The following is a 15,756-nucleotide window of genomic DNA, read 5'->3' as shown; positions in this document are numbered from 1 at the left end:
TAAAATAATATGTTGTAAATCGGCAATTTCATCACACAGACATTTATTATTATCTAACAAACCTATTTTACATTTATACACTGGAAATAGGGCATGGTTACAGCGCATTCGACTTATAATCCGAATAATTGAACGATTACATATATTCTCAAACTATGGTTTGTCCCTTATTTTTGGTTGTATATTCTTAAAAAATTGTCCCTTCTCTCCTAATTCATATTTTAGCTGCCAATTTTCCTTTAGTTCCTTTCGAAAAATTGGAATAAAGTCAGACTCTGGTATTTTTGATCCGAGTATTCTTCCTTTTTCGCCCCATTTTTTGCTAAAGAATCCACTTCTTCATTTTCTTCTATACCTGAATGGGCTTTGATCCATGAAATATAAATTTGTTTTCCCATACTTAATACATTCTGATACAATTCCAAAATATCAAGAAGTATATAATTTAAATTAGGATTTAAACAAAGGTTTTTAAGTTTTTCTACAGAACTTTTAGAGTCTGTGAATATAACAAATTTATCATCTTCTTGTTCTAAACACATACTAATTGCTAGTTTTATGGCAATAAGCTCTGCACTGAAAATTGACAACATTTCTGGTAGTTTGTATATTAACTTAATATTTTTAGAAGGGTAATAAATGGCACAACCAACTCCATGTTCCGATTTCGATCGATCAGTATAAATTTTTCCATACTCCTTCCACTTAACTGTACATTCCCGATAATGTTCTTTTTGTATAATATCACTGTTTTGACACAAGTATCTAACATTAATATGAGTCTTTACTGGATATAGAAACATTTCATAGGGATAATTCCATAAAGGGACACCATTGGATTGATAAAGTTGTTCATATCTGTGTACATTGGTAATAAAACTTTCAACTAATAACGGTGTTTTTTTCTTCTCCCAATATTTAGATGTCAAAACCATACTGGCTAAACTGGATATTTTAGCCAATACCTTAGATTTCTGACAACTTAAGTTTAACACGAATTTGTCAGACAAAAATCTTCTACGCAGGTTCAGTGGTGGTTCACATGTTTCAGCTTCCATGACGTCTATAGGCGTACTTCCCAAGTATCCAATACTGAGTCGAAGACATTTGTTTTTTATTTGATCTATTTTTTAAGATTTGATTCCGCTGCTGAATGGTAAAATAAAGAACCATAATCTAAAATAGATCTGACGAGTGTTTTATAAAACAGTAACATTATTTTTGGATCCCCTCCCCAGGAGGAATGACTGAAAGTTTTTAATAAATTTACACTATTTTCTGTTCTTTTGATTACATAATTTATGTGTTCTTTCCAATTTAATTTACAATCTAAAATTACTCCTAAAAATTTAGTAGAAGATTTGTAAGGAAATACATATTTTGATGACTTTATTTGAGAAGGACAACGAAATCTTTTTCTTGTAAAAGTAACTAATACTGATTTTTCTTCGGAAATTGATAAGCCGTTATTGAAAGTCCAATTGTCTAAATTTTTTACTGCATAATTAAGTTGCTTATGGCCTATCTCAATGGATTTGTGACGAGTGTAAATAACAATATCATCGGCATATTGCAAAATAGATACATTTTGTGGGATGTCAACAATTAAATCACTTGAGTAAATTAAATATAATATAGGACTTAATATACCACCTTGTGGCAGCCCCATAGATGTTTGTCTGCATTCAGAGAATGAGTTATTTTCTCTAAAAAATAGATTTCTGTTGTTGTATAGAATATATACGTGTTTAGCTAGACTTTGAGGAATTCCCATTTGACACATTTTTAAATATAATATATCTAATTTTACGTTGTCATATGCCCCTTTTATGTCTAAAAATAAAGCTGATGTTGACTGGTCATTGGAAAGTGATAGTTGAATATCTGTAACAATATTGGCCAGGTTTTCATATGCCGATTTTTTTTTCGAAACCCGAATTGAGAATTATGAATAAGGTTATTAGATTCTAAAAAAAATTCTAGTCGTGATTTTATCATTCTTTCATATGTTTTTAAAACACATGATGATAAAGACGGCCCTATATGACGATGCTTGATTTTTTGGTTTTCCTGGTTTAAGTATGGGAACTAAAATATAGTTTTTCCATTGTGAAGGTATGTCGATTTTATTTAACCAAATATCGTTTAGTAGATTTAGAAGCAAAATTTTTCCTGGTTTAGAAAGATTAAACAACATAGAATAATGCATATTATCAAAACCTGGAGCTGTATTGGCAGACTTTTTAAATGCCATATCTAATTCTTGTTTTGAAAACTGATTGGTGAGATAATTGACACTACTATGGTGATCTGTCACCCCTGGACAGTCAAGAAAGATTGGATCAGGTGATACATATTGAGGAGTTAAAATGTTATGAAATTCCGCTAGCCATTCTTCTTGATCTGATTGAGTTTGATTAGAGATTTTGCGATTTTTAAAGTTATTTACCTTTTTCCATATAGTCTTAAGAGGTACTGATCTATTGAGAGATTTACAATAATTTATCCAGCTATCTTTTTTAGTTTGCTTAAAAGTTTTTTTTGCTATAGCATCAGTTCTTTTATATTCTAACAAATTATCTAATGTGGGATTATTCATATATTTATGAAAACTATTTTTTCGTTTCTGTACTAAATACTGGCATTTTTCATTCCACCATTGTTTATTTTTATTTGAACATTGATTAGATTTAAATTTAGGTATAGAAAGGTTTGCTGTGGTTTCTACAATTTGTATAAAAGAATTGTAATCACCAACTTCTGTTTTACTAAACTGTTCATGGGACTCCATATAATATAGATCCCAGTTAAGGATCGTTTAAACACAGCGATAAATCAAACAACTTATCAAGGTCAATCGAGTTGTTGCAACTTATCATTGTGTGTAAACGGTGCATCGCACAACTTATCAAAGTTGGAGTTGGGTTGAAGGTGGTATCGCATTGAATCGCAGCGTCTAAACAGCGTTTCAACTTGTCATCACAACTAGTTGCTGTGACTTGTCGTTGTGTTTAAACGACGCTTTAGCCTTTTTAATATTCCATTTTCTACAAGATAATGATTTATTAATTTTGGGAGACATATATATTTGTGTAATGCATGGAATATGATCAGACCCGTAAAGATCCTTTAATGTTTGCCAATGTAGTAAATGTTTTATACAAGGAGAACAAATTGTCAAATCGATAGCTGACTGAGTTTGTAAATAATTTCCTATAAATGTAGCTGTTCCATCGTTTAGATATACAAGATTATTTCGATCTAGGGCTTTCATAAGTGTTATGCCGTAGCAGTCTGTGTTTGGCCCACCCCAAGCAATATTATGCGAATTAAAATCTCCTGTAAAGATTACAGGTGGCTTAAAAGAACTGAAGAATTTATCCCAAATATGCAAAGAAATTTTAGTTTTTGGTGGAACGTATAGCGGTACAATAGTAATATTTTTTTTATCATTACATTTTACAATAATGGATGTTTGATTACAATTAGGTAGGGGAACAGAGATCGGTAGTTCCGTATACAAAAGTTTCGACTTAATAAGGATGGCCGTTCCACCACCACTGCGGTCTAAACGGTCATCCCTCACAATATTGTAGCCTGGAAGATTAAAATATTTATTGGATGTAAATCTAGTTTCTGACAAGCAAGCTATATCAATGTTTTTCTCATTTAACAAATATTGTAAGTTTTCTTTATTTGAATTTGCCGATTTAAGATTCCATTGACAAAGAGTTATCTGATCCATGTTAAAAAAGGTTATTTAAACTAGCTTTAATAATATTTGTAATTTCGTTTTCTTGTATATCGAATTTATTTTTGCTCTTTATTATATTTATGGTTGATAAAACTATCTGAAAAATTAAGTTTGAAATTTCATTACTTTCGATTTATGAATTATTTTCTTTTTCGATATTGGAAAGATATTGTTCTGTGCTCAAAATTCCTCCTTTTTTAAACGGAAGGTTAACTGAACTAACAATGGACTGGTGCTCTGACAATGTAGGATCGGGAGATAAAGGATACGATCTTTTACTTTTTTTTGGAAAGCTGTTTAATTGTGCTTGAGAATATGAATGTGGATTTGATCGTTGAGAAATGAGTCGCGTATTGGACTGGTACGATATTGGTGGAAATGACTTGGACGATATAGACGGTAGATGAACATTAACTGCATCTAATAATGAATTTTGTTCTAGATTTGAATTAACTATTTTATTATCAATTGTGGTTGTAGTTAAATACTTAGATACTATATCAGCGTAACTTTTTTTAGGAACACTACTATTGGCATCCTTGAAGGAACAATTTGACTGTGACATAATTTGCTTAATTTTTTCTTGTCTGTTATATTCTGGGCATCTACTAAAATCGTTTGTAAAATGGTTTCCATTGCAAGAAAAACATTTTACTGTAACTTCTTCTGATGAGCAGGTTACTGTGTCATGATTCTGAGAGCATTTCAAGCATCTTATTTTAGAGCGACATTGCTTCCCAATATGTCCGTAACGATAACAATTATTACACATTACAACCCTTTGTTTATAAACTTCTACTTCGTAAAGCACCTTGTTTATTTCTACATACTTAGGTAGAGTTTGACTTTTGAAAGAAACCAAAATGGTATTTGTGGGTATTAATTCTATTTCGTTATTTGAATTTTTTATTTTTCGATTCATTCTTTTAACAAATTCAACTTCAAATTTACGATGAAAATCATAGGCCCTAATTTTATTTTTCAAATAATCAACTGGTAAATCTTTATCAATGTGTCTAATAATTCCCAAACGAAATATTAAAAATTTAGGAATTTATGCAGACAAATTTTAATTTTTTAAAATGTGTGATTTTATTAATATATTAGCACTTAAATAATCTTTCAACAATACCCGAATACGATTTTTCCCTATAGACTGTATTTGTTTTATTTTATTATCTAATTGCGGATATGATGTTAATATTATTTCTCCAATTTTTATTGCATTTAACTGCCCTGTATAATTATCCGTATTGTTTTCAATATAAATTTGAAAAGGAGCCGTATCCGTAGACTGATAAAAGAATGTTGTTTTACCTTTTTTATCGTTATCATTAGAAACCGATAAACTCGATGTTGGATTTAAACTAGAATCAACAAACTTTTCTTTCGATACAAACTGATTTTTATTGTTTTGATCATTTGCATGTTTATTTATTAAAGGAGAATCTATACCTAAATTTAAATTATTTGAACCACTTATCTGATTTGCAGGACCTATATTTTCTCCAGGATCTGGTTGAGGAGGGGGTTTTCCCTCACTATCCACCTCCATATAATTGCACTAGGAACTCACAGTATCCTTATACTTCTAACTATATTTATTAAATAATAATTAATATTACTACTACACTATTAATAATTGTTCTGTACTTTAACGATGTTCTCAACCTACGCTGTTGAAGTACGAATATGTAACTGTACATATGGACATATTATAATTCTTTAGTTCACATTTGTTCCCTTTTCGTGTATGGGGACATCTATTAAACAACTCTGTTACGACTGGTTAAGGCTAAACATATAATAAATTACAAACCGAATAAATGGGGAGAGAAGTTTGATACTAGATCAGGTAACACATAATACATATGTCTAAATTTCTGGAATATAAAAAAAGGAGAAAAAAACTAAGAATTTATATTAACAAAAACAAAGTAAGCTTTAGAATGACTTGAGTAACGTATATTGTTTAAAATTTCCCTTCCACATTGTCAGTAGTAATTGCACAAGAACTCTAAAATTATTGCACACGAGGGCAATAATTCTATATTAATTTTAGAGATCGAGTGCAATTTGTTGCGATTATTTCATGAATAAAACTGTTCAAAACCAAAATTTTATTGTAATTTATTTATGTAAGTACAATTAAACACACAGTTGTTATAAATATTTTACGATTGAAAGTCATCACTTTTATAATTTTTAAAACATTAATTGTCATTAATGTCACTGAATGTATTTTTTCATAGCAACGAAGGGCATCTGACGTAATATACTTGACGACGGGAAATTATCAAAAATTATCAGTTTAATTTAGATTTCTGTAGCTTTCTATTGGTCAGAATCTCCTATGAATGAAATAATAAAAAATTATCAGTTTAATTTAGATTTCTTCTGTAGCTTTCTATTGGTCAGAATCTCCTATGAATGAAATAATCACAATCACACTATATTTCACATTGTATTTAGACATTAGTATTTTCTCCACTTCCGCACTTCCGGTACGTATATTCTTTATCTGAAATATATGGACCTTCCATTTTCTCGATTCCAATCTCCAACTCTTCAACCTCGATTTTTCAATCAATTCCACCTCGTATATAGCGCTAAAAGTGTACCAAAATAGACAAAAGACACTCCACAAATCAATTAAGATCCATATCTCGCATTCTGTTTTAATGCAGATTCGCTGCCAGTGGATTAATCACACACACCAACAACAGATTGAGTGTAGTGTCTAGCGGTATATTTTCAATCAGATTAAAAAAATTGTGGCGACATAATATTATTCTATCACCGTGGCGGTCTCTTGCAGGACAGCAGGACGATTAACGTAAGCTTGCTACCAACGTGACGTTTCTAGACATAATTTATCAACTAGCAGGAATTTTTTGAATTAGGTCGATTTTTGAGGTTCTTGAATTTAAATAATTGATGAAATGCGTATTAACGAAGACATACGGTGTGAGTTTTATGTATGGAACGCCTCAATTATCTCGGAAACAGCTTGCACCATTTTTATAAGATTTAGTGAGTAAGGGTATTGTGATACGTCGATATTATGGTGGTATTTGCATTGTTGTCAGATCTTCCGTTTTTCTGTAAATCTAATGAACTTTCTTATTTCAAATGGGACACCCTGTATATTTTTTTCGTTTTGAAGTCTTAAGGAATACTGATTATTTTTCATGGAATATTCATTATACCTAAAGGCTGTAATATCGTTATTGCTACATATATTAAAAAAAAAGAATGTGTCTACTTTGTACGCATTTAAGAAGGTATACCTCTATTATATGATTTCAATCAAAAAAATATATTTTAAACACTTTATGTGTATTTTATTTAAATATTAAACTAATTCTAACACTTACTATTTTCCAAAAAATGTTCTTCAAGTAATACCAAACATAAAAAAACAGTTAGGCAAGGCAACAACATGAGTTGTTCCCAAGCGGTGACCCACCCTAAACATAACCGCTCTCGGCACTGCTTGACTACGATTATCGGGCGACAACCGGTGTGTCAGTGTGCTATGGCCAATATAATACAATATATATAGAGACTATAAACAATGGAATAAAATTGATATCAAAATGAATTATTTTGACAGATTGCACAAATAATATTAAGATTGCTTTTTAATCTTCTTTTGACTCACAATTAATTGTGGTCACACTCAATGTATGTGCAAGACGTGAAAGAATATAAAAAACGATTCCTTCGATTGTATTTTTGGATATGTAACTAATAAGGCTCTACCATCTCAAGTTCCTAAAAAAATAAAAACATTCTAATGATATCTTTCTTCTATACAAGAGCCTTTCATGTATGTAAGACTTCGTCAAACGTTTTTTTGTATATTCGTATTTTTGTCCAGTTTTTAATTTATTTGTTACTTACGTATACCAAAGATCCAATAAAACTCGCCTGATTTAGCATCGTAAGTAGAAAAACAAGCATAAAACAAACACACTACCTGTACATATAGCCAAGAGCAACGCACTCACATCGATCTACATAAACTTTTTGAAAATTTCTTCGAAAAAATTCCCATGGACAAAGGAGGCTTTGGCCAGCAAGTGTTTAACAAGTGAATGGCGTTCATTGATAACAAAAGAGCTTGTATTTAAAAACACAATAGGCGGCCTTGTAACCCGAAACCCGGGATCACAATAAAGGTCTTTTTCAGATCTTGTTCTTTCGATTTTCTATTGCACCTGAGATTATAGTTCACTTGTTGGTATGTACTTACAGGGTGAAGTGATAGCTGTAATTAATTTACTAATAAGAAGAAAATTTAAAAAGATCGGCGTGTCCGAGTTTCTCGCTCTTCGTCGATTAGAAGGCTATCGATATGCGATGAGGTATCTTCTTCTTCTTCTTCATGTGCCATCTCCTCTAAGAAGGTTGGCAACCATCACGGCAATTCGCACTTTCGATACCGCTGCTCTAAAGAGATCAGCAGAAGTGCAATTAAACCAAGCTCTCAAATTGTTTAACCAGGAGATGCGTCTTCTTCCGCGACTCCTTCTACCCTGTATTCTTCCTTGCATTATCAATTGTAACAAGTTATAACGCTCGCCCCTCATAACATGTCCCAGATATTGCAGTTTTCTGACTTTAATTGTATTTAAAACCTCTTTATCTTTTCCCATTCTTCTCAACACCTCGATATTCGTGACTCTATCCACCCAACTTATTCTTAATATTCTTCTGTAGGCCCATAACTCGAAGGCTTCTAATCTGTCCGAAACATCCTTCTTTAATGTCCAAGCCTCCAACCCATAGAACAATACGGAGAACACGTAGCATCTCAGAAGTCTTATCTTTAAAGAAATTGTAATGTCCCTGCTACAGAGTACTTTTTTTAGTTGGTTGAAAGCATTTCTTGCCTGTCCTATTCTTGCTTTAATCTCTTCTGTGTACTCATTAGTTTCATTAATTATTGTACCCAAATATTTATATTTTTCAACCTTTTTAATTTGTTCTCCATGTATTGTTATGCTTTCTTGGCGCTGTTGAACTTTTGTGATTACCATAAATTGTGTCTTTTTTGTGTTTAGGGACAGTCCGTTTTCTTGGCTGACTTCTACCACTCTGTCAACCATTTGTTGTAAATCCTCAAGACATTCGGCTAATAAAATAGTGTCGTCGGCAAACCGTATATTATTGATTGGTCGACCATTTACTTTTATTCCCGTGGTTAGGTCTTCTAGTGCTTCCTGGATTATTTCCTCTGAATACAAATTGAACAAAGTAGGAGACAGGACACAGCCCTGTCTGACGCCCCTCTCAATACGTATTTCATTTGAAAAGGCGTTGTTCTCTTTTACCACAGCGATCTGATTATAATAGATAGCACTAATGATCCTGATGTCCCTCATATCTAAGTTTTTCTTTTCAAGTAATTCGATAAGGCGGTTATGTCTGACCTTATCGAAGGCTTTGTTGTAATCCAAGAAACACATATATACTGGCTGATTAACATCCATGCACCTTTGCACAAGTACATTTACAGCGAACAGGGCTTCCCTCGTTCCCATTGCATTTCTAAATCCAAATTGCGTGTCGCTTATGTCCTGCTCAAGTTTGTTATGTATTCTCCGGTGTATAATTTTTAAAAATATTTTGAGTGTATGACTCATTAAACTTATTATCCGGTGGTCTTGGCATTCTTTTGCATTTGGTTTTTTTGGCAGTGTTATGAACGTTGACAGCAGCCAATCTCTAGGAATGATTCCTGTACTGTATATTGTATTAAATAAGTCGACCAATATTCCAATTTGCTGGTCCTCTATTAACCGTATTATGTCTACAGGTATTTGGTCAGGACCTGTTGCCTTGTTGTTCTTTGTTCGCTTTATCGCCTCTAGTACCTCATCTTCTGTTATGTCTGGGCCGTTGTCGAACTTTTCCTGCTCTAGTACTATTTCAGTCCGTTCGTCTTTAAATAGCTCTTGAATATATTCCTGCCATCTTTTAAGCCTTTCACCGACGTCTATAATTATTTTTCCGTTTTTATCCAGCAGTATGTTTGATTTTTTCTTAATATTAGTGCCTGTTATTTCACTAATTTTCTTATGAAGGTTTAAGTTATCATGTTTCTCTACCAACTGTTCAATCTCTGCGCATCTGTCACTATACCATCTTTCCTTTGCCTCTCTGATCTTTCTCCTTATTTCTGTGTGTATAATATTATATATGTTTTTGTCTTTGGTTTTATAAGATCGCCTTGCTTCCATGAGATCTAAAATCTCCTCGGTCATCCATTCATTTTTATTCTTAATTAGTTTAGGTGTAAGTGTTGTCTCACATGTGCGGATAAGAGCATCTTTTAACATGTGCCATTTCCTGTTCGCATCTTCAGTAGGAATAATTTCTATTTTGGTGAGCTCTTCTTTAATTTTTAGTGTGACTTGCTCTTTTGTTGATGGATCTCTCAAACGAGATACTTGTATCGTCTCTACCTTAGTTTTAACCACAGGCTTCTTTAGATTAATTCTAAACCTTCCTACAACTGGGTTGTGATCTGATCTCACATCAGCTCCAGGGTATGATTTTACTGATTTTATGGAATTTCGGTATCGTTTGCAGATGAGAAGGTAGTCAATTTGGTTTCTGATGACGTTATGTTGGTTGTCTGCTGGTGATTTCCATGTATAGAGTCTCCTGGTCGGCAGATCATAATAAGTATTCGTGACAATAAAATCGGTCTCTTGGCAGAATTGAGCCAATCTTTCTCCTCTCTCGTTACGAGTGCCCAGTCCAAAGTTTCCAATAAAATCACCTTGACTTCCTCTACTTCCTCTAATGAGGTATCTAGGAGACTCATTAATATTCAGTTTAGAGGGGTACGATTGTTCGAGGTGTGGAATTATATAAACAAGGGATCTACCTGTTTTGTGAGATGTTTTTGTAATTTCAGCACCCCGCTGAGCTGACAATTAATGCGTCTCTTAGATAGCTGGTACTACTATACAAAATGATGAAACTGATGACGTTGTGAATATTCATAATTTCCATCTCTATCTTCACATATTACGTTGAGTTCAATTTTTTTACATAGGTATATACATACTTCTTTGTGGAGGCGTCCCTCTTATTTGACGCACTCCAGTTGGCAAATATAGGAAAGTCTTCATCAACTATATCGACAGGGTAAGTGCAAAATAATATACAAAAATACCTATGATCGAAGTTCTAAGAGACATTGGCTTGACAACTGCAAATTTGTATTGGAATCAAACATCATAATTTACGATATGCGGACGACACAGTACTCCTAGTCAAGAAGATCTGAAATCGTTTAGGTCTGGATCTCGCATATGAAAAAAAAGTTGATTAATAGCAAGCTGAAATTTTTTTAATAGCTTAAGGACGTCTAGTTGAACAAACTTTGATGCATGGGAACACTGGAACAGGGGAAGTTTTAATTGTGGAACAGGTTAAAAATTTGGAAAGTCAGACTACGAAGACGTCCCATGTATTTTGTCGGACAGAACTTCCAATTAATTTGTTACCCTTTCATTTAACTGTCCTGCAAAAATCAGACTGCTATTTATCACCAACTGCGCATTTTAATGAGTGGAACACGTAGAACATGTCAAATGACAGGAATTATGACAGGTGGCACATAGCAATCTGACTTTTGCATGAGAGTTTAATGAAAGCGTAACAAATCAATTGGAAGTTCTGTCGGACAAAATACATGTGACTTTTTCGTGGTATGACCGTGCCAAATTTTTAACCTGTTCCACAATTAAAAATTCCCCTGTTCCAGTGTTCCCATACATCAAAGTTTGTCCGACTAGACACCCTTAAGCTATTAACAAATTTTCAGCTTGCTATTAATCAACTTTTTTTTCATACGCGGGATCCAGACCTAATTACTTGATAGTGTTGTTGAGAAGACGAATTTCATGGCTGAAGAACCTGCGAGAATGGTTTGGATGCAGCTCAAAACAACTATTTAGAGCTACTGTCTCAAAAATTAAAATAGCTATGATGATTGCCAACCCAAGAAGTTGTTGAGAACTGTAAGGAAGCAGGTCTGGATCTAAATATACGGAAAACCAAAATACTCATAATAAATAAACAACAGAACGTAAAATCGTCTATATATTTATGTAAATAATACCAAACTTGAGTAAGGTGGTCAAATTGTTTTCCCTTGAATATCGGTTAAAATGTACCTAACTCAGAGAGTCGCAGTAAAATTAGATCCAGAATAGAGCAGGCCAGAGCAGCTTTTAGAAGAATGCCCAAGGTATTATGTAACAGAGACCTAAAATTACCATTAAGGCTATGGGTACATAATTCGCAAATATTTTACGTGTATCCCTACTTTTTCTGTCTTTACACGGCAAATTACGTGTAGTAAAATTCACACTGGTATGGATATGTAAACAGTACTAGAATGTCATTCTACTTGAAAATGTCATAATTAATTTAAAAAATGGCTTTTGAATGTTCTTGGATAACTGTTATTTTTATAATTGCAAATTATTAATTCAGTTAATAAATGTGATAATTTTTTCACTAACTATGTTTTCAGTGATTGTAATAATTTATTTGTACAACAAAAACTAATAATCAATCGAGAAAAGAGGAAAAGTGCTCAAGTGATTTCTTAATAATATATTGTTACTATGGAACGCTTACAATTTTGAACATCTCTAACAACAAAATACTGTGTCACGAGAGCAAAAATTCTATATTAATTTCAGAGGCCGAGTGCAATTTGTTGCGATTATTTCATGAATAAAACTGTTCAAAACCAAAATTTTATTATAATTTATTTTTTAACACAGTTTTTATAAATATTTGACGATTGAAAGTCATCACTTTTATAATTTTTAAAACATTAATTGTCATTAATGTCACGGAATGTATTTTTTCGTAGCAACGAAGGGCATCTGACGTAATATACTTAACGACGGGAGATTATCAAAAATTATCGATTTAATTCAGATTTCTGTAGCTTTCTATTGGTCAGAATCTCCTATGAATGAAATAATCAATCTAATTTTTTTTAAGTTCAAACTTTTTAAAAACCTGAACAAAAAGTATTTTTACATATAAACAGGCGTTCTACCTATATAATAAACTTTAAAATCGGATGATTTAAGCAGCCTCAGCAATGTTTTAAAGTTCTAAACAAATTTTTGGCATATAAACAAATATAATATCTCTGTTACTATTATATTAAATTAAATTCACAAAACGAAACTAGAAAACACTAGGTACGACGCTTATTTTAAAAGTTTAAAAAAAGTTGAATTTTGAGGACTAGCTCCTGAGATACAGCCGGTTAAAATAAGCGTCGTACCGAATATTTTCTAGTTCCGTTTTGTAAATTAAATTTAATATAATAGTAACGGAGATATTCTATTGGTTTATAAGCCAAAAAATTGTTAAACTTAAAAAACACAGTGCTGAGGCTGCTTAGATAATCCGATTTTAATTCTGTAAAGTTTATTAGATAGGTAGAGTGCTTGTTTATTTGTAAAAAAATTACTAACTAATCTAATCTAAATGGTCTACTTTTGTTCAGAAAGTTTTTAAAAAATTTGAACTTAAAAAAAATAGATTCAAAAAATTTATTATGCAAAATCTATTACAGTAGGAAAAATGAAAGAATACCCATGAACGAACATTAAAACACGCTGTATTTTCCTGTCACCGTGTCATACAAAAAATTGGCCAGTGCAAGTACATGTAATAATTATTATTACATGTACATGAGCTGGGCAATTTTCTTTGTGACACCGTGACAGGAAAATACAGGGTGTTTTATATGTTCGTTCATGGGTATTCTTTTATTTTTCCGACTGTAGGTGGATTTTAATGAAATTTGGTGAACGGTTTAAGTATGTTATAAGCATTTTCTAAGCGAATTACGAAGGTTCTAAGTGCAACGAAAGTGGTTGAAAAACATTGAATAAAAACAGACTTATTTTGAACCCTTATTTTGTATTTATTGCTATTTTGCAAAAAGGATAATAATTCAAGACATTTTTAACAAGTCGTATAATATTATACAAAATTCAATTAGCTTTAATTTATTTTCTTACAACTTTGTTCCAAAATGAATCGTTTTAAAGTTATAAGCAAAGGAAATAGAAAAAAAAGATGATTTTTAAAATTTTTAAATATTTGAATTTTTTTATTAACGTTCTGGGCATATTCGAGAAGGAGCATAAGTCAATTATAATTATTGAAGTTATCACCTAACTTTATCGGCAAAAATCCGAATGCCACCTCTCACATCCACCTCAAAACAGATCCGCCCTGGTCTATTATCCTAGTTGAAGGATTTCTATTCTGTTTTTATTGAACCGGTTCACATACTCAACAGTAAATTATAATTGCATACTGGTAACAAGGAGGCAAGGGTGAACGGACAAAGAATTAAAATTTGAGCTTCACCCTGTATATTTCATAGCTTGTGGGTGGTAACTGTGCTTAAGACCAAGCATTACCGAACACCGGTACAAAACAATAGCAATATCGGTTACTAGATTGGGATTTTAATTAAATTTTTCTTTTTGTACGGTTTTTACGCATGGTTGGCTATCTTAAATGCCGCATATTATAAAAAAAATTGGTGTGATTAGGTTCTGTTTGTTTGTGTTATTTGAAAAATAGAAATGAATCCAAAAGAATAGGAATTTTTTAGATTTTTGTTGCACTTTATTCCTTCTATTATCTTCTGTAATAGGTAAATTATCTATTTTATTCGTAGAATAAAAAGCGAAACTATAACTATAATAAACCAAAATTGGTGTGATTAGGTTCTGTTTGTTTGTGTTATTTGAACAATAGAAATGTATCCAAAATATATTTTTTTTTCTGTAAGAATAGGAATTTTTTAGATTTTTGTTGCACTTGATTCCTTCTATTATCTTCTGTAATAGGTAAATTATCGATTTTATTCGTAGAATAAAAAGCGAAATTATAACTATAATAAACCAAAATATCAAAAATGAGGATCGAAAACCAAGTGCTGGATGCTAAAAGATGATAAAGACGGTCTATTCGGATCAAAAATAGTAGAAAAAATGTTTCAGAAAGGACAGTCCAGTATTAAGTCCAGGGCAGTCCAGAAATTAATATTACAAATATATTATAAATATTACAAATATTGAAATACTTAGAAAAAAAAATAAAGAGACCTGGTGGTGGACAAACGAGTTTAAGCAGAAATAAAAGAGACGAAACCTGCATTTCAACAATAAACATTTTCGCTATATTTTTTCCATATTTCTAATAGCGGGATTAGATTTGCCATTTTTAAACCAGAAGATGCTCAAAATACGACAAACCCTCTTTTTCATATATATTGTTGTGATCTTACTTTTGAAATCTAATGATGTTCTCAGATGTAATTTATCTTAATTAATTAATCAATAATTATCTCATTAATCAAACAGATCAAATACCAATATAGTGTAAATCTCAGGGCTAAATTATAATATCAATTACTTACTTTCGTGGCTTCAAAGTATTTCTCAGTGGATTCCTAATCGGGATAGATAAAAGAGAGTAAAATAATACACACATACGGATTTCAATTAGAAATTATAAAAATCGTTTATTTTATCTAAATGGCAATAACTGTTTAATATTTCTTATATCTTATCTTTCTATCTTTATTTAATACAACAGTTACAAAAATGGGAATCTTATTTCTTTTTGTCTCCAAATTTATTTTATTTATAATGAACTATTATGATTTATCAGTAACAAATTGATTTAGGTTTGATGAAATTTTTTTAATAGTGATTGTGTGGCTCAATTTTCAATGTGGTATTTAATACACAAACCATACATTCATGTCATAACAAATTAGACTGACCTTTACTGATGATTTGACAATGTCTTCACACAAAACACGTTTCCTCTTGGCTTGGGTTGCGATCCAACGACTCGTCCCAGTCTTCCAGTAATGCCTCTGATCCTGCCTTCTCCTGATGCCGTGTTCCACCTTTTTTAAA

The 15,756-nt window shown here is 31.9% G+C and overlaps 1 protein-coding gene across 1 annotated transcript in view; it reads left to right on the top strand.

Moving 5' to 3' along the window:
* The window catches only part of LOC114324559 (EGF domain-specific O-linked N-acetylglucosamine transferase), a 235,792-nt gene extending 223,608 nt beyond the window's left edge, over positions 1-12,184 (top strand). Inside the window, exon 6 of the transcript XR_007696980.1 lies at positions 12,062-12,184. The gene's annotated coding sequence lies outside the window, so the exon portion shown is untranslated. The remainder of the gene's footprint in view (positions 1-12,061) is intronic.
* The last annotated feature ends 3,572 nt before the right edge of the window (positions 12,185-15,756 follow it).

The sequence above is a fragment of the Diabrotica virgifera genome, chromosome 3 (genome assembly GCF_917563875.1).
Source record: "Diabrotica virgifera virgifera chromosome 3, PGI_DIABVI_V3a".
NCBI lineage: Eukaryota > Metazoa > Arthropoda > Insecta > Coleoptera > Chrysomelidae > Diabrotica > Diabrotica virgifera.
This window is presented reverse-complemented; position numbering and strand designations above follow the sequence as displayed.